This window comes from Felis catus, chromosome A1, assembly GCF_018350175.1.
Source record: "Felis catus isolate Fca126 chromosome A1, F.catus_Fca126_mat1.0, whole genome shotgun sequence".
In the NCBI taxonomy this organism is placed as follows: Eukaryota; Metazoa; Chordata; class Mammalia; order Carnivora; family Felidae; genus Felis; species Felis catus.
Window position 1 is genome coordinate 172,310,117 of NC_058368.1, and position 24,102 is coordinate 172,334,218.

General features: G+C 42.7%; 1 protein-coding gene across 5 annotated transcripts in view; it reads right to left on the reverse strand.

Annotated features, from left to right (window-relative positions):
• MCC (MCC regulator of WNT signaling pathway) overlaps positions 1–24,102 on the reverse strand; it is a 431,948-nt gene that overhangs the window by 132,564 nt on the left and 275,282 nt on the right. The gene's annotated exons all lie outside the window — the stretch shown is intronic.

Sequence of the window (24,102 nt, forward strand, 5' to 3'; positions counted from 1 at the left end):
GTCTGGCTCCCATACTGGGATTTCTGCATCCTGAACTGACACTTCACTAAAGTGTTGGGAATGACTGTCCCTAAAAGCTTTGGCTTTTAAATATGTCTGGTGCTTCCGTGGAGCATTTCTGCTTTGTTGGGGCATTTGGCCATGACCTCAATGAATCACAGAAAGTGAGTTACTGCAAGTTCACTCAGATATCTGCTTTCAGCACAAAACATCTTATCACAGCTTCGTACACCCACAAGGAAGTTCCAGAGACAAATTCTGCAAGGCATAACCATAGCATGGTACAAGGTAATTTCCCATCAGACAGGGAGCCATAACTCTGGAGACTAAAGGAGGACGCACAGAAAATAAAGCTGTTTCATCATGTGGGTACCGATTAGTCTGCATTCCTGCCCCAAACGTATTAAGGTTTCGTCTGGCAGTTAGCTAACAAGGGCAAAAATGCACAGACAAGAAGGTGGAAACCCCCTTAACCCAAAAAATGTAGCTCCGTGGTAGCTCCATGTCCCACATCATTTCACAGTGGTTCTTAGGCAGCCTCCAAGAAAAGAAGTTATTGAGAAGGAATTCTCCAGAAATTGTGAGGTATCAAAGCACAAGGAGTTTCAGAGAGATCTGTTTGTCAACCAGAGTCATGGAACTCGTCAGTAATTGACACTATTGCAGGAAGCCCCGCCTAAGGAAGGCTCTCCCCTCCCTGCCTCCATGACTGATCTAGCATCAGTTGAACATTTTATCCTAGAGAAAGTAAAATGGAAAGCTATCCAGATGTGGCTGACTGACTTCAGGCACTGCGTAAGCCTTAGAAAGAAAAGTATTTAGGGAAAGGATTCTTTATGAAAACACATAGGATACTTTTCTCCACTCATTGAGTAGAGACAGATACCAGTGGAAAGTTATTACCAAAGCACATAATTCAGTTCAAACAATCCAGGTACCTAACTTAATACTGACGACCAAATTCCACTTAAAAATGAGATGGGATTCTGGGGTGCCTGGGTGGTTAAGCATTCAACTCTTGATTTCAGCTCAGGTCACTGATCTCACGGTTCATGAGACTGAGCCCTGTGTTGGGCTCTGTGCTGACAGCAAGAGCCTACTTGAGATTCTCTCTCTCCCTCTCTTTGCTCTTTCCTCACTTGCATGTGCATGCTCTCTCAAAATACATACATAAACTTAAAAAAAAAATGAGACAGGATTCAGAGCTGACTGGCACAGCTTCTCCATGTGACCACAAAACAACACAAGTAAGTATCTCAGGTGTCAAAATCATCTCCTCTTTAAGGTTATTGAATAGCCTGGGTAAGGTTTTGGAGGTTATCACAGCTTCTTTGCTTCTTCAGCAATTCATTCGGATACAGAATACGCCTCATTTTCTTTTCATTCCATATGTGGTCGCATACTTCCTACAGGTTTATAGTTGAGAAATCTTTATTTTCCATATACATATCTTCCCCAAGTAATCTTGTTTGAATAAAAGGGACCAGGGTGGCAGATCCAAGAGTTTTCTCTTTCTCCACACTTTTTACACATTGACAGAACCCAGAACAAATCAGGCTACAAGAAAGATGACCTCACCCATGGCCATCTGTGCATCTTAACATAATTACCTATGTGCTAGACGTACCATACTTTAACCAACAACCAATGATTGGATGTGTAACCAATCTTCCTTGTCATATAATGCTGCAGTGAAGAACATTAGGACAAATTCCTGGAAATTGAATTATGGCCAAAGCCTCTGAATATGAAATTGCTTCCCCACAACAGCTGTTATAAAATACTTCTGTTAGGTGTATCTATTTTGCTTTACTGCCAACAAATCTAGACACATCATTTAAATACTCTTTTTGCCAATATAGTTCCCAAATGACTTCTAGTCTTCATTTCCTTGGTTATTTGAGGCTAAACTTTGTTCAGAAGTTTATTAGACATGTGGCTTTACTTTTCTAATTGCCTGTTCATGTTCTTTGCCCATTTTGACAGGATGTTGACTTCTTAGAGTTTGATGTGTATTAGAGATACTAATCGTTCACCATATGTATTGAAAATATTCTTTCCTAAGTGGCTGTTCACCTTTTAACTTATATAGCATTTTTTTACATCTGTGTTTTATATTATTGTCTTTTCCTTTACAAATTTCTTCCCTCTGCTTTTGTTTAGAAATTCCTTCTCCACTCTAATCAGATAGCTATGTGTATTTTCTTAATTTTAAAAATGCAGTTGTTGGGGCGCCTGGGTGGCGCAGTCGGTTAAGCGTCCGACTTCAGCCAGGTCACGATCTCGCGGTCCGTGAGTTCGAGCCCCGCATCAGGCTCTGGGCTGATGGCTCAGAGCCTGGAGCCTGTTTCCGATTCTGTGTCTCCCTCTCTCTCTGCCCCTCCCCCGTTCATGCTCTGTCTCTCTCTGTCCCAAAAATAAATAAACGTTGAAAAAAAATTAAATAAATAAATAAAAATAAAAATGCAGTTGTTTTTAAAAACTTTACTCCATTGGGGAATTGCATTGTATACATAAATTACAAATCCAAATTTGTTTTTACTTAATAATTATCCTAGTACTACTAAATAATTAAGCCCTTTGAACTGTTCTTATTGCAGCCATTATGATATAACTAAATCCTTTTATGCTATTTTAAATGACAGTATTTTAATGTTTAATGTTACATTAATGTAAAATATTCCCTTTGTTTTTCAAAAATATTTTAGCTATTTATTATTCAGATAAAATTACTATGAAGATTTTTTTTTAAATCTCATAGGGCTTGGATCAGAACTTCCAGTCTCCCCATCCCCACCTCTCCCAAAGTCAGTGAAGTCAAGTATAAGACTGAATGCCACCTGAAAACATGGACATTTATCAATTGCAATTTTCTTTGTAGTGGCTCTCCTTACTAGACACAAATTCCTTGAGGAAAAACACGTCTGTTTTATCCTCAGTGTATTCTATTCCTAACAGCCAGTACAGTGCAAGCACACATACAGTTACTGAAAGACTGAAATCAAAGTGACCTACAACTTTTTTTTGTCTTGAATATCTTATTTGGGTTAGTAGCTCTAACCCAAAGTGGCTAAAACAGCATCCTTACTCTGCACTTGTTGTGTGTAAACTGAGCAAAGGTGTACAAGGGAGTTACAGGCCACTGCACCCAACTCTGACCAACGGCATAATGAATCCAAAGATGGGGACCTCTCTAAATTATGGCAATAGCAACACAAAGGGCAAAAGAAAGAGGAGGGTAGCAATGGGGTATAGTAAGATGAACTAAAATCACAGATTAGGAATGTATGCTTGAGAACCACAGAAACCTTACTAGAGTGGGGTCCTTTTTATATCATTGCCATGGAGGAGTAGAGAGAGAGAGGAGGAGAGAGATCAGAGAACTACTTTTTAAAAGTCCTAGAGTTGCCTGGGTTGTTCGGTTGGTTGAGCATCCAGCTCTTGATTTTGGCTCAGGTCATTATCCCAGGGTCATGAGATTAAGCCCCGTGTTGGGCTCTGTGCAGAGCATGGAGCCTGCTTGGGATCCTTTCTCTTTCTCTTTCTCTTTCTCTCTCTTTCTCTCTCTTTCTCTCTCTTTCTCTCTCTTTCTCTCTCTCTCTCTCTCTCTCTCTCTCTCTCTCTCTCTCTCAAATAAAAGGGGAAAAAAGTCTTAAGAGCTGAAAAACAAAAACAAAGTCCTAGAGCCCATGCTAAGAAAGATTTAGGACACTTAAAGAGTGATAGCCCAAGGACATGGGTAGGTAGAGACAGAAGCAACCTGGGTCCAAAAGATGGCCTGGCTCAGTGCTCCTGACCCATCTTCTTCCCAATGTGCTGCTGAAGGAACTCAGCTCAGAAAAATCAACCTGCTGGTGGAGCCTGGAAGGAATGATGTGAATCATGTTCAGTCTTCCGGTAAGGATCACAGGATCACATTCATTATTTAGGATATCCAAGGAGCACCTCTTTTGACTTAATTTACTGGTTTTAGGATATATTTACAAAGGTGCTATAGCAATGTAATGATGACAACAACTGAACTAAACAACCAAAACACAGTGATCATCTACAAGGGAGTGAATACATAAACTGTGGCATACCCCATATTTTGCGTCTTTGAGAAAGAATGAGATCTATTGGAGATCTTAGAAAACCATGGTATAATATTTCACTTAAAAAAGTTAAAATTAGGATATATATATATATAGTCTGATCTATTTTTATAAAAATGTTCACCATATTTGTGTATTTTATATGAGGAAAGATAGGTATTGAAGAATAAACACAAAGTTGTTAACACGCATCGAGGAGGAAGATGGAAATATATGGAGGAAAAGGGACTGAGTTGGCTATTTCATGGGATACTTCTATGTTGTTTGACTTATTACAATGGGCATGCATAGCTTTTGTGCCTTGAAAGGGAAGCCTAATAAATTATTATTCCTGAAAATAAAGACATGTCAACAAAATTTGAAAAATGGATATTAACAATGCAAATGTAAAATTATCTCAGAATTATCAAATGTAGAACAAACAAAATAATGAACCCCATTAGAACATACTTGAGACAGTCAAGCTTTGATGACTCAAAGCTGGAAAGAGGTACTACAATTAGTTTCCCTTTGATTTCAGGGACTCATTTATTCTGCTTATCTCAAGACAGAGCTAATAGACCAAATGGTTTTGAAAAGTCTTAAATGGTTCTCAACATTTGGGTATATTCCAGGAAGACTAGTTAATTTAGCTATTCAGAGAATGGCACATTTGACAGGGAAAATGCAAATCAGATCACTATAGTTGGTGTTCAATTAGCCTCTCACACTGGAGGAAAAACAGTGACAGATAAGTAGAGATGATGCTATATCCACCATAATTTATTGGACTTTTGAAAGCCTCATTCAACTTGCTCAGGAAAATATTAAGAAAGCTGTATGCGATTGCAAATTTGCTATGGAGGAACTGGGGGATAAATTAACAATCATATGACATTCCTTCTAATATACTCTAAAACATAGTTAAATCCAAGAAAGAGATAAAATGATCCCCAGTCAACTATCCCTAGAGTACTTTTCATGAGTGTTTTCAACCTGTGGGTCTTGAGCCATGAATCACTCTAGAAATAAATTTAGTATATTGTGATCAGTATAGGTCTAGATAAACAATCAAAACAAAACAAACACGTTTGAAAACCACTGTACTACATGAAAAGATGCCCAACATCGCTCATCAGGGAAATACAAATCAAAACCACACTCAGACACCACCTCATACCAGTCAGAGTGGCTAAAATGAACAAATCAGGAGACTATAGATGCTGGCGAGGATGTGGAGAAATGGGAACCCTCTTGCACTGTTGGTGGGAATGCAAACTAGTGCAGCCACTCTGGAAAAGTGTGGAGGTTCCTCAAAAAATTAAAAATAGATCTACCCTATGACCCAGCAATAGCCCTGCTAGGAATTTACCCAAGGGATATAGGAGTGCTGATGCATAGGGGCACTTGTACCCCAGTGTTTATAGCAGCACTCTCAACAATAGCCAAATTACAGAAAGAGCCTAAATGTCCATCAACTGATGAATGGACAAAGAAACTGTGGTTTGTATACACAATGGAATACTACGTGGCAACGAGAAGGAATGAAATATGGCCTTTTGTAGCAACGTGTATGGAACTGGAGAGTGTTATGCCAAGTGAAATAAGTCATACAGAGAAAGACAGATACCATATGTTTTCACTCTTATGTGGAACCTGAAAAACTTAACAGAAGACCATGGGGGAGGGGAAGGAAAAAAAAAAAGGCTGGAGAGGGAGGGAGTCAAAACATAAGACACTCTTAAAAACTGAGAACAGGGGCGCCTGGGTGGCTTGATCGGTTAAGCGTCGGACTTCGGCTCAGGTCATGATCTCACGGTCCGTGAGTTCGAGCCCCGCATCGGACTCTGTGCTGATGGCTCAGAGCCTGGAGCCTGTTTCAGATTCTGTGTCTCCCTCTCTCTCTGCCCCTCCCCTGTTCATGCTCTGTGTCTGTCTCAAAAATAAATAAACGTTAAAAAAAAATTTTTTTAAAAAACTGAGAACTGAGGGTTGATGGGGGGGTGGGAGGGAGGGGAGGGTGGGTGATGGGTATTGAGGAGGGCACCTGTTGGGATGAGCACTGAGTGTTGTATGGAAACCAATCTGACAATAAATTTTGTATTAAAAAAAAAAGAAAAGAAAACCACTGCATTAAATAAATATTTTTTTTCCCTGCCCCCATCCCTATTCCTACTCCCAACCAGCAGGAGCAAAAACACTTTCAAGTCTGTTGGCCACATCCTGTGCTGATTTTCAAAGAGCTGATTTTGCCATTAAAAAAAAAAAAGTCAAATTCCAGTATCCACCAGAAAATTAAAGAGATAATTCTATTCTCTCCACCTCACAACAAAGTGTTTATTATAATGGGTAAGTGCTTTGCGTTTGGATTTCTCCCTGAGAAATAATTCGTAAATTCCCCTTATATATTAAAATGCCACATTACAAATGAGGGGGTTACAACAATAAAGTTGTAAGGCTGGGATCAGGCTAGGTTCCTAAGGATTGCATTAACAGTCCAGCACCAGCAAGAGCACAGGAACTGTGCCCTGGGAGCAACAGCTAATAGTTAAATTCTCAAATCTCAAAAGTTACTTCTGGCAATGTGTTGCTGGCACCTGGAATTCCCAAGACTGCTGTTGTCAGCAGAATTCAGGGTGAGTGACATCTCCTGTTGAAGCTCTACCATGTGCCTCACAAAAGTAAAATACTGATTTCAAACCCAATAGCCAGGAGGATATAGCTCCTCGTACCTCCGACCTGTATGTTCAGCAGCCTACCTGACCTCTGTACCCAGAGACGCACTCAACGTATTTCAAACTCAACCTGGCTTCTTCCCTTGCCAGCCGACCCATCCCACACATCACCAGGCTGCCAGGCTGGTTGTTCAACTAAATGAGCAAGTAAGTGCCAAGAGCCAGGTTCTACATGCCTATTTGCCTAAACCAAAGACTTTGGCGTCCTTTTTTGAATTATTCCTCCCTACTCCTTGCTCTTATCATCAGTTTCTTTCTCTCTCTCTCTCTCTCTCTTTTTTTTAAGTTGATTTATTTATTTGAGAGAGACAGAGCACAAGCAGGGGAGGGGCAGAGCATCTCTCAGAGGGAGAGAGAGAAGCCCAAGTAGGCTCTGCACAGTCAGCACAGAGCCCGATACAGGACTTGAACTCACAAACTGTGAGATCATGACCTGAGCCGAAACCAAGAGTCAGACACTTAACTGACTGAGCCACCCAGGCACCTCTTATCATCTGTTTCAGTTCATCTTATCTCACAAATCTTTCTGGAAACTGTTCATTCCTCCCCATGTCCACTATCATCATTCTAGCTCAGGATACCATTGCTCACCTGGATTGCAGAAACAGAGCTTTACCTGGCTTTCCTGCCTCTGGCCTTCTCTCCAGACTGTTCTCCAAAGCCAGAGCCAACAGTCTACACACAATTCTAAGCACTGTGTATCACCTGTCATGCTACAAGATCAGTATCAACAACAACAACGCTTCAACGACTTTCCTTTGCCCTTAGGTAGATCCAAATTTCTCAAGGTGGCCTAAGAACCATCCTCTCTCCTCTCCCCTCAAAATCTAAGTTCTCTGGCCATACTAAACAAATTGCAGTTCTCCAGATAAGTTACAATCCCTGCCTTCCACCCCATGCCACTTAACTGCACATCTCACTCAGGTGGTTTCTGGAACGACTTCTTGAATCCTGGTGGGCACCACCCCCACGTGCCCTTCTTCCTACCACAGCACCTACCACACCGCCCACTGGCTCCATTTCTTGGGTCTCCTCCTCCAGATCCCCCCTGAGGAGCAAGCTTGTGTCTGACTGGTTTACAACACCCAGCACTATGCCTGGCTGGCAGCAAATATGAAATATGTGTATGTTAAAATTTAACATCACTCAGTTTCTCTATATGGGGCAATGGAAACTATGGAAAAGTTAAACCAGGCATTGGAGGGTCATCGTGTGATTTGTACAGTGACACAGTGTGGACTTTCGGCAGTGGCTGGGAAGCCACAAAGCCTCTCAGGCACACAAGGACGGATTGTATGTCTGCCACACAATCTCAAAACAAACCGGAGCATGAAAATCAATTATGGAAGTCTGCTTGGGATTATAAACAATGTTAACATTAACTATGTTTTATCTTTAAAACCACTTTGTAGAAAGAAATTACATTCAGAAATCACAATTATAACAGCTATTAGATTTTTCTATGGTCCTTTCCTTTTTTTAACCACATATTTTTGGTCTTTTGAAATGGCTATCATCATCGTATACATGTATTGCTAATTTAGGTTTTCCCAAGTAGGTATTAATATTCATGTTTTTAATGACTGAGTAAAGGCCATCAAGTAAGTGCACAATTTTCTTAATCTTATTTAGGAAATCTCTAATCTTTACTAATTTAAATAATACCGTAACATATACATAAAACACGTATATATAGGGGCACCTGGGTGGCTCAGTCAGTTAAGCCTCTGACCCTCGATCTCAGCTCAGGTCATGATCTCACGGTTCGGGAGTCAGGCTCTGTGCTGGCTCTCTGTGCAGAGCCTGCTAGGGCTTCTGTCTCTGCCCTCTCTCTGCCTCCCCACCCAACCCCCCACCCCCGCCACTTGCACATGCTCGCTCGCTCTCTCTCTTAAAATAAACAAACACACACACATAAAAAATTTTTTCAAATTAGAACAGAGTAGAATTTTTTTTTTCTCATTTTAAAGGACTATTTCACCACCTCAAAGAACCACAAAAGAATGCCTGCTTGGACACTGTCCATACAAACAATATTCATAACAGTGGCTAACATAATTATAGAAAAGAGGGCTTGCAGATCAAAACATGTGCGTGGTACACAAAGAGGAATAAGCAAGAAAGGAAGCTGTGAGTGGTGACAAAGACCAGAGAAAGGAAGAGATGCTGCTGAAACAGATAAGGAGAAGCAGGAATTCAGACAGGCAAGGTGCCAAGCAGAGTATGTTCCTGAAAGACAGGAGAAGGGCAATTCTAGAGTTACTCTCCGTTCTTAGTTAACTAAGATGCTACCTTTCAGCTGTCCCTAAAAAGCACATCCCAGTAGTGAGTGGACCATCTTGACATCTCAGCGCCCAGCAGCTTTTCTATCAAGATGGCTAGGTATCCAATTTAAACATGAAAGCCATGACTGACAGCAGAGGACTTTGAAATTCTTCCAGTAGCTGGGGGCTAGGAGGCAGGAAGAGCCAACAAGGGAGAAGTGGCTACCAGGGCAGAAATGTATTTATGAGGGACACTGTGGGGAGCATATCCAAAGGAACAGCAGAATCTCTACCCACTTTGCCCATAACCAGTGGTCACTCTATTATACTCCCTCCTCACCCCCACGTCCTGTCCTGCCAGTGACAGCTGAACTTCTGCCAACAGCCCGATCCCTTCCTCAATAGGCTTCCTATAATTAAAATTTGATTCAGCACTCATGTAAATATTATTTCTCACACAACTGTCATCTTCTATCATTCTTGTGCTAACCTCAACAATTTTCCCACTCCACTTCCACTGTCAAAGAGTAATAAAATCCTCCTAGATGTCTCATTCTTAATGAATGTGCTGTTTTCTTTTCCTCCCACCCTGGTAGCGCGGATCCAGCTCTAATGGAAGGCAAGGAGGATCTCAAGTCTCCATGCGAACACCAAGCTGTGGTCTCAAGTCATTACAGTCCTAGGTCTGTCTATTCTATTTATTTTATCAAAAAAAATCTTATAACAATATTTATATATCCTCTAAGAAGCCAGGTTACTGTTAAGCCTTGAATTCAGCAGAGCTTAAAAATAAGAGGACAAAATGGTCAACAAGTCATACTTTACTGTTAAAAATGCTATATATCTCATGTACCATTCCCCACCCCCACACCTCTTCTGTGTCTCATTCAATACCCTACAGAGGCCCTTTAAGAACACAGTCTGTGCTTTCAGCAATAACTGACATCCTTGTAAATCCATGTAATGTTCAGAAAATAAATCCAGTGCTCTCTCTGCCCATATAGCAACATTAATCTTATGAACAGTACTAGAGAGCACCATCCCCTCCCCCTCTCCTCCCCTCCCTCCATCTGCTTTAAGTAGGGCAAGTATTTTACTCATGTTAATTGTTCTGACAGATGAGGATCAACACTGCTTTAATCCATTTGCAGCCTAGCACTGGGTACATTTGTCTTCTCAAATGCTGTTAGAGGCAAGTACACGGGCTGTTAGTAACACAAGAGCTACTTCAGGGCAACGCTCAGTACTCTTAAGTGACTGGTTCTACATTCCTTACAGAGCAAATCCAAGGGAAATTCTTCCCCAAACTGGTTCAAGGCTTTTTGATTGCCATTGTGCTTGTGCTTCAAGACTTTAAAAACACTAGATAGTAGGATTTTGTTCAATTAAGGCAAATTGAATCAGTTACTATTGATTTCTTTTAAGATGTTAGTGTATTGTCTCATTTACTAACTAATTGTATGCAAGTTCTCTAAAAGACAAAAGGATGAGGCTGAATTCAGTAGGACTTGACTATAAAATTGGGCAACTCAGGAACCATGTGTGTTTTACAAGGATATACCACCTACTTACAGCTTACACTGGGGAGCATTAGACCCAAGGTCTGCTGGTGTTGACAAAAGCATGAGCCTTAGATACAGGCAACACCTGGGTTCAAATCCCAGCGCCACCATCTTTCACCTCTGTGCCCAGCTGCCATGGGTACTGTATCAAATGATTTAGCACATTTAACACCCAGCCCCATACTCTCCCTACCCAAGGACTTTGGGGGTGTTCACTTAAGCTACTGTTATGCATACCTACATCTTGATTTCGAATTACCTGAAAAGTAGCTTCATATGCTGCACTATGTATTTGCTAGATAGTTCTACTCCCACCTCACAAGTGTAGCCAAAAAGGACTTCTACAGACAGGGAGCACAATGCTGGCCTGACACCCTCCTCCCAACATTTTAGCACAGATGTAGCTCATCACACTGTCCTCCCTGAGCACTATTTCTTTGCTGGCTCTGGACTCCACTGGCCCATTTCCACTGCTTACCCCTGACCTGGTTTTTGAATTTGCCATTTTCTCTTTCCTAATGCCTCAATTGGTCTTATTTCTATTTCTTCTTCAATTCCATCATCTATCTCCCGTGTTTTCAATTTAATAACCTTATACATTTCAAGTTTTCAGTATAGTCCTTTCCAGTTCAGAAATTTAATGAAGAAAAATAAATATGGTATGATTCAGATTTATGGAATATATTGCATAGAGAACCCACCTGCAAAACTTGTTATCCCTCACAGACAGGGTCACTGATTTCCTCCCACACCACTTCCCCCTCCTCCTCCTCCTCCTCTCTCTGCTTTCAACCCTACTTAGGCTACATTGGCGAACAAAGAGTAGACAGGAAGGAGAACAGTATTCTAGTTTGTTGGCTCTTTCTTCTTCACCTTTCAGGTGTGTGTGGCAGGGAGGGGTGGCCCATGAGAAGCTACTTAACAGAAATTCCTACTACAGACATGAGAAATGCTTATACTACATTCCAGCCCTTCTTATCCAAAACAAGTATACATTTGCACATGTTAGGATCTCAACAATGTAAACAAGATCAACTTTTTCTCTATACAATAGAAAATATCAAAGATAAATGGTAGGGGTGCCTGGGTGGCTCAGTTGGTTAAGCATCCAACTCTGGATTTTGGCTCAGGTCATGATCTCACAATCGTAAGATCAAGACCCGTGCATGCTTGCGTGTTCGTTCTCTCTCTCTCTCTCTCTCTCTCTCTCTCTCTCTCTCTCTCAAAAAAAAAAAAAAAAAAGATAAATGTTAAGTTTATCTGACTACGGGATTTTAGGTAATTTTGGTTTTAGCATCTTTCTGACTTCCTATATTTTACAATGAAGAGTAGAATTATTTCTCTTATCAGAAAATAACTGTAATTATGTGAAGTCATTGATGCCCTATCCCCATTCAGCGCCCTACTTTGCCAACCATCAGTAACTGTTTACAATTTAGTCTGAAATAATCCTGAGTAGCCACTTCTAATTTTGAAAAGCCAGAGTTCTGACTAGCCAAATTGATTATATTGATGGAGTAGTGCCCTAAAAACCTACATGCATTCTTCTAAGCTCCAAGTTTAAGACCAAAAAACGTCTTCATGAGCTAGCAACACCCATTTAAGATAACTTAAATCACGAGAAACAGACAATTTAGACAGTTGCCAAATGTAGACAATTCCTAAAGGTGGATTTTGATGGGAAGCCTTGATTCCCAAGAAATAGTTTTCCTGGTTCTACTGCTAACAAAATACACGCGGATGCACACGGGCCTTTTTAAAGACCAAATCAGGCAAATTTTAGACCAACACAATTTGTCATAAAACCAGGGCCAGCCTTAAAATGTCCGAATCAGAATTCAGAAATGGATTCTGGTGAGCTACACTTTTACTGAGACTCTAAAGGAATTTAGCTTGGCTGTTGTATTGTTTCTAATAGCTGAAATCAGTATTTAAGGAGATAAAAGGTAACATATATGAACTCCATAGACTAAACTGATAGCGCCCAACAAAAATCCCTTGCATCTCTAACTACAAAATGGAATATAACCGGAGAGAAAGCACTGTGCCCTGCAGTCAGAAGAGTGGGGTCAAATCTGACTTTATTCTCTGGGCCCCAGTTTCTCCAGCCACAGGATAATGAGCCCACTGGAAATGGTGCGGTCCAAGGATGAGTAGGAATGAGTGGACGTGGTGACAGCGCTGACACGTGCAAGGTGTTGGGCTTCCAGTGTTACCCACAAAATGCACATCTCAAACCAAAATGAAGATCTTAGACCTGGATTGTTCATTTCTTCTCATGTAAAAGTCACAGCTCCAAAACCAACACCGCATAAAAATACCAAAAACATCATGAAACTGGTAGTTCTGAAGGACAAGCGAGTTTCTTCAGCCGTGACTGCAGCCACCCCTGCTACATTCCGAGTGCCTGTCCTACCCAGGTGCTTGTAACAGTCCCCGCACAGACACAGCACTCTCCACAGGACCAGCTCCCTGTATCATCTGTTCTTCCCGAACCACCCAGCCAGAGGCCCTGCTGCCAGGTAGAGCCAAATTGTGCTCTGTGTCAGCTCTCTGGGCTCCACTGGAAGGGTTCTCGTGTTTTTTTAAGGTAACAGCCACAGGGCTCTTCTTCACTGGGGTCACTCCTTGCCCATCAGTTTTGTTTCTGTATCAGGGGAGCTCCCCACAACTGAAATGCTCTTAAGGAGGTTTTTATAGGAGAGGAGGGATTAAACTGCCTTCTATACATTATACAAAATGTCTTCATTCCATTAGCATTTACCAAACGGCTTACGCGAAAGGCACTCTTCATGTCTGTTCTATTAGAGCACTCAAATCAGACCCGCTGTTCTAGTGCAGTTAATTGGGCACACATGCTGTCTGCTAACTAAATGGTAAGTGATTCATTTAATATGCACATTCTGGGTACCTATCAGGCACTGGGCATTCTGTTAGGTATGTAAGTCAAGATTGATAAGACAGTCCCCAACTTCAAAAGGGAACACCTCAAAAAGCTATGCAGAGGCACTCACTTCTAAATATTAAAGCATTTGGGGCCCCTGGATGACCCAGTTGGTTAAACGTCGGACTTCAGCTCAGGTCATGATCTCGCAGTTCATGAGTTCGAGCCCCACATTGGGTTCTGTGCTGAACACTCAGAGTCTGGTGCCTGCTTTGCATTCTGTGTCTCCCTCTCTCTCTGCCCCTCCCCTGCTCATTCTCTCTCTCTTTCTCTAATAAATAAACATAAAAAAACCCCTTACAAATAAATAAATATTAAAGCACTTGCTACCTCCTTTCACCATACAATATATATCAATCACTGTGAGTTTTGTATTTACATGTCAGCTCCACATATAATGGTGAACACCTAAATTTAAGCTATGTCTAGTTCCCAGCACAAAGACTGGTAGTCAACACTCCTTGCATGTTTAGCCAGTGTGGACCTCACAATCTAGACAACAGGAAGGTATACACCGAATAACAGTGCTGTCCACACTACCACAGAGGCTTACGATAGGACACAGTGCAAGTTCCAATAATTTGCCATCAGACAGCAAAGGGGACTCCATGCAGTTCCCACCTGCGGTGATTTAGGAAGATTTTACTGGAGAGTGGGAATTTGGGCTAAGCCTGGAAGTAGGATTTCAACAGGTATAAAGAGGGAGGGAGGGGGGAAGGTGTCCAGGTGGGCAGAACAGCTTAAATGAAAGCATCTTATGATTTATGTTGGGTACCTAGCTGCAGGGAGATGGCCTTACACAGCTGGGGCTCTGGATCGCTCAGCAGCCCCAGCTGCTCCTTATTGTTATGATTTAGAAGGTTAGAGGCTGCTCTAGCAGCCAAAATGCAGGCCCTCTAGCCTCCTGATTCAAAGTGGAGGGAGGTTTAAAAAGTTTAAGCTGTGTGTGTATGACAGAAAGAGAAAGTTTTTTTTTTTTTTAATAATAAGTATCTCTAAATTCCAATGCTGTCAATATATGACTCCTTTCAAATCTTTTTTCCTTTAGGTACCAGGTTAGAGAAAACCTACAAAACTACTCTTTAAAAACCTTCTTTCCTGGGGCCCCTGGGTGGCTCACTCGGTTAAGCGTCCGACTTCAGCTCAGGTCACAATCTCGCGGTCCGTGAGTTCGAGCCCCATGTCAGGCTCTGGGCTGATGGCTAGGAACCTGGAGCCTGTTTCCGATTCCGTGTCTCCCTCTCTCTCTGCCCCTCCCCTGTTCATGCTCTGTCTCTGTCTCAAAAATAAATAAACGTTAATAAAAAAAAAAAAACACCTTCTTTCCTTTCTTATCTCAGAAAAGAAGAGTACACAGTCGGTCCTCAGCCCTGATTAAAACATCAAGGTCATAGACCCAGCAGCATCCTTCCCCCTCAGACATCTCCCTCCTCAGCAGGGGCCTGGCCTCACCCAAGGGTTTCACAGTTCCAAGTAAGCCTGGAGGGGACACTGTATTAACTGCCCCAAATGACAATCCAACCTTAGCTGCATTAATAGGAATATTGTATCCAGCACAATATCGAGAATATCGACCCCGAGCTAGTCAGACGCCTAGAGAAGTACGCACATGCAAAAACCCCATCCTAAGAGCGCCAAAGGGAAACCCGACCATCCAGAGGGACGTGAACTATCTGGAAACCCTCACTAGTGAGGAATAATTGCCCAAACTCTCTGAAGTTCTGCCTGACACAAGATATGCAGAGGAGGGAGGGTAAAGAAACACCATTATCCAGCTCCTGCCACTCCAGCTCCTTTGTTACCCTCCCCCCTTCCAACATTCCAACACCTGCCCCTCTAACTTCCCAATTCCCAATTCTGTTCTCCACTTGCACAAACTAAAGTCCATGGAGGTTAGGGTAACTATCCAAAGTCACAAAGCTGTGAGCAGACCAAACGTTTGATGCCAAAACCCATCTCCACCTAGCTCCAAAGCTCATTAGAGGAGAGAGCTGGCGCTTAATTTCTAGTAATCTTCCAAAGAACTGTCATCTCTTCATGTTACAGTTTGCTCTTACGAGATTGTTTTCCCGCTTATTAGCACCATGTATTTGTTGAGATGAACTTGGCAATACAAAGTATCAATACTTTGGCAGAACATAATGGGATAATTCAGGTCCTTAACCCAAAGCTTTGTTTCTACTTAAGATAGTCTAAAAAAGCTACATCAGCTTCTAATTCTCTGCCACCCACTCTCCCACCAACTCAGTTGGTTTTCCTTAACTTCTAGGCATAACTTAATTTTTTTGTTTGGGCTGGTCAGAGAGATGCTGGAAGAAAATGAAACCAACTTGTAAAACTTTATTTTGCTAATTTGTGGAACAGCACGTGGCTTTCCTCTATAGTGGTTCAGCTTCTATAATCCTATAGGAAGAGAGGTCAACCAGGCTTGTTTTTATTAAAAATATCAAAAGAAGAAATGGACTGGTATAAGTCAAATGAGTCTGTCCAAAGGCAGAACTTCCATGTAAAAACTCTCTATTCCATCGACAGAAGTGTACTAGACAGCTAATGGCTTGAACTTCACATCTCCAATTCTAGGATTATACTCTAAAATAGGCAATCTTAATTTTTTTTTAAAGGACTTACAGACATACACTGTAGTCAAAGGAAAATTTGTTCTGAGAACTTCTGTCCCCAAACTCAAATCTCATCTCCTCCACCTTTTAATTGAAAGGAGAAGAGGGGCGCCTGAGTGGCTCAGTCGGTTAAGTGTCTGACTTCGGCTCAGGTCACAATCTCACGGTCCATGAGTTCGAGCCCCACGTTGGGCTCTGGGCTGATGGCTCAGAGCCTGGAGCCCTCTTCCGATTCTGTGTCTCCCTCTCTCTCTGCCCCTCCCCCGTTCATGCTCTCTCTCTGTCTCAAAAATAAATAAATGTTAAAAAAAATTTTTTTTTTTTTTTTAAAGAAAGGAGAAGAGAGAAGGATGACAAAGACGCCCAGGGGGCCCCATGGAGGATCTAATGACCATGTACCATTGTATCTACTACAGCACATTGGTCAAAAACCATGGAATAAATGTTAGGCCACAGAAGGCTGTTAACCATTCCACGTGTAAATGGCTTTTCCATGATGGTCGAAACTTCACCTTTATAAGGAGAGGGTGGGCGTTAAGAAGTTGAATGCATCCATGATCGAGTCCTGTCTATGTGGTGTTCAAGACAAGGCCCCAGCTCCCCAGGCAGTTGGGAGAGACAAGAGGGTGAGGAAGGGCAGCTGTTGGGGAAGAGTTTCTCAGTTGTCAAGTCTTACTTGACAAGATAGAAGTCCTAGAAGGGACAACTCTTCCCCAGACCTGAAAACTGGGAAGCAAAATAAATGGCTCTGACCAGCCAAGGAGACATTAACGTCAAACCTGTGCTCAGACACTTGACCCATACTAAGGGTCCACACACAGAGACCATCTATCTTGTCTGAAATTCTAGAAACTCTGGTTATATGATTCTAAAATTCCTGGATGCATGAATTCCCAACACTAGGAGATTAGAAGCAGCAAATAAAAAGGACCAGAGACAGCCACACAGTGACAGCCACACTGACAACTGATGAGAAAGTAAGAAGGACAATTATGTTAAAAAGCAAACATATTTAAACACTCAGCAGCAGCCCAGGATTGCTGAGAGGAACAAACAGCTTTACCAACTTCAGGCGCTCAAGTAATTACCATCCCCAAGCATGCTAAAATAATTTATTACAACTGTAGGAGAGAAATACAGCTTGGTAGCAGAATATATAAAAGAGATTTACAAATTCTAGTTCATACTAAGTTCATGGTGAATTAAGCGTGCCCATGGCTGCCAAGGAACTCTGCAGTCTCAGGACACGGTAACAGAGGCTGTGTGGGGAGTATGAAGAAGGAGTTAATTCCTCCCCACCCCACACTGGTCAGATGAGTTCATTTCTGGAATCCCTGACTCAAGAAGGAAGAGTAAATAAGTGTGCATTCAAATGAGAGGCACCAGCACCCTGAGATTTGGAAATGGGTAATATGAGGAAGTTTGTGGGGCTTTTTTTTTTTTTTTTTTTTTTTTAGTGGAGGGATGGTGCATGTATGTTGGAGGGAGGGGGTGATACATGAACCCAATACATAGGATTGAATCAGAGCTGCTGCTAAAGCAGGGTAAGGGTCCCCTGGGGTTCCCAGAGGTCCCAGCACACCCCTGTGCTACAATGATCCTCTCAGGTTACTAGGGCTCTGACCACATCTGCTTGGTCTCCCTGGCTCAGAGGCTGTACTTCTCACACTGGGGGGACCCCACTGTGGGTTACAGGGTACATGTCAGTAGGCACTTGAAGCCACAGCATATGTGGCTCTGGGGGGAAGAGGAGGTATAAGCTGGCCATTCAGGTACATTGTGTTTGGTTTGCACAGTCTTCCTTATTTAAGCCTCTCTTAAATATTAATGGATTTAACATGAAAACCTGTGGATTTCTTTAAATGACCTGAACTCTTGTAACCCAGGGCCTGCAGCAGGCGTGGTGACAATGGACTTGAAGTGAAGACAGCTTTCCCTCTTGACCACGGTTCTCCATAATTAACACCATCTTTTAGACAAAAACAAATAAACCTTCTAAAGCCCACTTTGTTGATTTAGCCTACCTGCTTGGCATTTGGGTTTGTGGAAGGCTGCCCTACAGCAACACTGTACTTGATTTAACCAGAACTTAAAAAAAAAAAATTAAGATTGGTGTGGATATATTAAAGAACAAAGTAAAGCACATATGCACTTTCAAGAAAAACCTCTATTAGCGCTGAGATGTTGAAGAACTTTCAAGTCATGAATCCTTTGGAAGGTCAACACTGTCTGCACTCTTGCTTCCTGCAAGGAGGGCAGTTTCTAAGCCTGCCTTATTTAAGGGCAAAGAGTCTAGTCCCTGTTGTGTGTCTTCAACACAATTCCTAAAATAGATATTTATAGTTTACTGTGACACACCCCTGAATGCCATTTCATTACTACATCATTTAGAGTCTACGCTGGCTGTGCAAACACTCAGCAAGCTCCCAATCAACCTGTAAGTATCATTTAGTCTGGCAGAGAATGTTGTGATGAAACACACCAACAAAAGCAAATGTGTACACTCATGATGAGAACAGAAAAAACTAAACTCTTTCCCCAAGAGGTAACTTCTCACAAATGTGAGCCACACCAGGTTAGCCAGACCCCACATTATAAGCCAAGCTCCTCACAGTTCTGTTACATACTCAGAACAAATTGAAGGACAAAGATGTAACGACAGGGGCATAAACAAGTCTAGGGCACAGGCCTGCTGGAGCATGATCCCATTACCATTCTAGAGATGGAGAAGTAGAATCGAGTAAACCACGCCATCAAGAAGCCTCTCTCGTTCGCAGGGGTTTGCAAAGGAGATGTAAAAGGGGTCATGCAAGATTTAGAATTAAGGAGGCGGAGATCTCAGATGGGAATTGAAATAGCAGATATAGTTGATATCAGAGCCAGCTTGTCCATGTTACAGGCAAGCCTCTGGTTGTTTCTGGATGCCCCATTTTTCCATTATAAATTCATCGCAGCCACGATGGGATATTGTTAAGCTTCATGAAAAAGACAAGAGCCAGCTGACAAACGAAATTTCTTTTGGTTACCAAAAGGAGGCCAAAAAAAAAAAAAGATTCAAATTATTCTAGCATCTTCATCAAACAGGTAACCAAGAAACACAAAATCACGTGTTCTGCCATAGAATACCTTGTAGTCCAAATTTAGTTTCAAAAGGACAGCCACAGTGACTGCAGGCAGCAAAGTTTCTATTATTTAATAAATAAATTTGAACAAGAGGCTGAAGGCTTTATGTTTACATGATCATTAAGTAAAGATGTATTACAAACAGCCCAATAGCACAGAGGCGAGGAGGGGGAAATCAAGATTGAGGGCACACACATGGTTAATCAGAGTAAGGTAGGAAGATGCTGTTCAACATTTAACCTGAATGTCACAATGTCATGTGCAAGGTATTACACACTCATCGGATCATTCAATCATCACAATGGCCCTTTGAAGAAGGCGCTATTGATATCCTCCTAAGTGTGAGTTAACAGAGGCTGAATAACGTGCCCAAGGTTGCAAAGCTGGGTCAGTGGCAGAGCCAGGAATCAAAATACCTGACTCCAAAGCCATACTTTTTACTTAGGTAAACTGAGTTCAATGAACTGTTAAAACAAAAGAATATCAAAAGCCAGTATTAGATAGCATGGATGAGAAATGGATACTAAATAAGTAAGTGTGAGGGGCACCTGGGTGGCTCAGTCGGTTAAGCGTCTCACTTAGGCTCAGATCATGATCTTGTGGCTGGTGGGTTTGGGCCCTTTGTCGGGCTCTGTGCTGACAGCTCAGAGCCTGGAGCCTGCTTCAGATTCTGTGTCTCCCTCTCTCTCTGCCCCTCCCCACCTCGTGCTTTGTCTCTCTCTCAAAAATAAACAAACATTTATAAAATTTTAAATAAGGAAGTGTGAGAAGAGAAATGCTTGTTACCCCACAGGACAAAGTAGAACTTTGTACCACAGATTTTCTGACTGCAAAGCCGAGAGACAGTTTCACCTTCAAGAGTCAGGATGTCTGTCTACCCAGCCCTGTGAAAGCAATCACTGGAACACATCCAGAAGATGTGCCTGGACAGAATCCCTAACACCTCAGACTTGACTTGCCCACTGCTTGCTTCCAAAGGCTTCGAACCAGAGTTCAAGAACAATCCAGTGTGTCCACCCTGAGCCCACTGCCAGCCACAGCCCTTAACTTGCTCTCATGTCCTGTCTGGAAGAGGCTGACCTCCTATATGGTGACCAACAGTCAACTGGGCCCTGGAGTGTGGCTCTGGTGGAGGGACTCACTATAGGACATCCCCTGATTTCACAGGATAGGAGACAGAACCTTTGAAGTTCTAGCTTAATTTTACACTTAGAAAAGAATGGCCTGAAGGATCCGGTGACAGGAGCAGAGACAGACCACAAGGGTCCGTTGGAAAACATATCAGACTGGCTGTGAGGCAGGTCAGTAACAAGGATGACCTATTAACAAGGAGGCCTAACTTACACATTGATGTGGTTGCATTCTGTCCTGAGAAGTCTGCTCCGGAGGACAGGCACTTGCTTTCTCAATGCTGCTGCCACTCAGACACTTACTCTCTCCCTGACTGCCACACCAAATTCTTAATTAAAAAACAGCATTCTCCTGATTTATTATCTACCTCACTCACATTCAATGCCAATTGCCCTTTACTTTTAGAATAATCCAATTTGCCCTCAAAGGATGAAGATGTGTAGCTACGAAGAAAAGGTCACAGCAAGAACGTGTGACAATCTTTGTGAGGCATTCCAAAGGAAAAGTCCCCTGAGTGTCGTCTCACTGTATTTTATCAGAAAATATTTAGAGTTGCGCTATGTATTGACTACCTCAGTTTAATAAATGTCAATCTTTGGTCATATTTGCTTCCAGAGTTTTTGAAAGGAAGTATGTTACAGCTACACATTGAAGCCCTCTTTTGTGCCCGTCCTCGATCCCATTCTCTACCTCAAAGACAGCTACCCCACCGAAGCTGGAGCCAACCCGCCCTCCCAGGTTTTCGTATAACACATCTTTCCATAAATTTCTAAAGTTGTTTATCTTGCTCTAAATATTATACGTGGCATTCTCTTATATACAGTCTTCAACATGACACCGCTCCCTCATCACCAGTATGCATTTTAACTGCTTCCTTTTCCCTAGCTGCAATCTTCAGAAAGTGCTCATTTCAAGTGCCATATGGTATTTCATCATATGGTGATTCCATGATTTGTCAAGCTGGAAGTTTCAGTGCCCTTCATTTGTTTACTGATATGAACAGCATGGTGATGTAGTGTTCTCTACTTGTCTCCTTGTGCTCATGAAGGAGCATCTCCCAGATACACCCGGAAGCAGATCTGTTAGACTACCTTCAGTTTTCTGGAAAGCTGCACAAATGTTTTTCATTTTTTTAAACTTTATTATTTATTTTGAGAGAGAGCACACACGTGTGTGTGCACGGGAGTGCAGGGGAGGGTCAGAGAGGGGAGAGAGGGGGGAGAGGGGAGAGAAGAGAGAGAATTCCAAGTAGGCTCCTCACTATCAGCCTAGAGCCTTATGTGGGGGGTTGGTCCCGTGAGATCATGACCTGAGCCAAAATCAAGAGTTGGACACTTAACCAACTGAGCCACCCAGGCTCCCCCCCAAATGCTTTTCTAAATGGTGGTAACAATTTACACTCCCATAAGCACTGCATGAGAGTGGCTACTGCTTCTCAGCCTAATACAGATCATATAATTCGAGTTTAATTTTTGATAAATGGGTGTTGAAACCTTCCTTTAATATTTACACCATTCACATCTCAATGTGATGAGGAATCTGAGCCTTTGAATCAGAATCATGGCTTTGAATCCTGGCTCTACCATTTGTTGCTCATGCGATGTTAGTAAAGTTCCTTGGCCTCACTAAACTTTGGTTTTCTGGCATGTAGCATACATGGTGGGTATAAAAATAGCATCTTCCTCAGAGGCATTATTATGGTTATATAATGTACGTAAAGCAACTAATACAATATCCCTGGCACAAAGCAAGTTCTCAATTAATGTCAGTTGCTATCATCATCATCAGAAAAGTCTCCAAGTAAAAGCCTGTCCTTCAGGTATAAGCCCATTTTACAGGTGGTAAAACAGAGTCTGAAAACTTAACTGGACTGACCCTCTAGAATCAGTGATTTGCTAAAGCACAGCCAGGAATCAGGTGACTCCAAGCTCCCCCATCTACCACTAGACCACACTGCTTCACATATCCCTCTGTAATCATGCTGCACAACAGAGAATAAATCAAGAGTGAGTACAAACCCACTGAGCAAACAAGAGCCTCCAAGTGCTGAGGCAGTGATCAGAGTTTGGTAGAATCACAGTTTCAGCTTTGAAAAGAGAAGTACTTTGTGTTCAAGGACATGGATGGGACTACCAAATTAAGTTTTACAAGGCTAGCTGCTTACTATTCATCAGCCACAATCTTAATTAGACCGTCACACAGAAAGAGGAAGCCCTATAACCGCCACAGCTGTAGAATGTTTCCTGCAGGAGGGACCCCAGGGTTCCTTCTTTGCTTGGGTTACCAATATGGCAGCACTAGCCTCTGGAGACCCTGGCCTGAACAGTCAGCTGTACCCAGTCTAGCCACCTTGCAGCAGCACCCCACCACTCCTCCGCCCAGGGTCTTCCATTAGCATCCAATCAGGTGTCGAAGTGCCTATGGCATCCCCTATTTCCTGCCCTGAGAGCTGTTCTAACAATTTGGCCAAACTGTTGTTGTAAAGTGGTCTAGCTCCACAGCTTACAGGTCAGGTGACAAGAGGTGAGGGGGCTAGCAGTCTTCCGCTTGCATTTGCAAGGCTGCTCCAAGTCCCAAAGGCTTTGACTAGCTGCTTGGTCTCCATTTCCATGAGAACCAACAGGTGACCGCTAATTGTGCCTTCCCAGATCCAGGCTGCTTGGCCTACCTGGCAAGGGCAAAATCTGGCGGAAAAGGAAGGCTATCAGAATTCTCCAAGGTGGGAGAACTTCAAGTGATGCACCCCACAAGAAAAGGACACCCTTGGAACACAGAGGAGAAATGTTCTGGATCAGGTGCCCGGGTGGCTCGGCTGGTTAAGCATCAACCCTTGATTTTGGCTCAGGTTATGATCTCACGGTTTGAGTCCGAGCCCCACATTGGGCTCCCTGCTGACAGTGCAGAGCCTCCTTGGGGTTCTCTCCCTCCCTCCCTCTCTTCCTCTCTCTCTCTCAGAATAAATAAATAAACTTAAAAAAAGAAAGGGTTCTGAATCAAAACACAGAAGATCCCCACTGCAGGGAGGGATCTTACCCCAGAATTACAGCTGAAGAATGCAGAGCTGGCCAGTATGAGCTCTCCCTTCTGATAAAACTCAACAAACAGACAAAACCACCACAAAACTTAGGGTGTAGTGGGGTGAAAGCAGGAGCTGGTACAATACAGAAATAGGTTACTGGTTGAGAACTACAGCATCTAGAGATGCAAAGAGGCTGTGTGCCAAGGGACCCCATGGCAGAGGCAAAGGCAGTGTGAGAAAACACCCTCAGAGCTGACTGCTTGTTCCGAGCATCTGCCTCATTCTGAGAGACAATGAAAAAAAAACATCTTCAAGTTTCAGAACAGAAACGGAAATGCCCCTTGAAAACAAGAAACAAGCCCCCTCACCACATCCACAACTGTGCTTAGGGCCAAACAGAAGTACCCTGAAGTAGGTGGGAGAGGGAGATGAAGGGAAGGTCAGAGCTGGGGGTGGGGGCGGGGAGGCCCGCACACAGCAGGCAGGATCAGAACGCCAGGACCTGAGCGGCCAGCCTGCAGGACCAGGGCCTCCAGATCATATGAACAGAGTTTTACAACAACAGAAATCATCAAATACAAAAACTACGGTCACCCCCTGTTTGGAATTATCTGCCACACTGCATATAGGTTC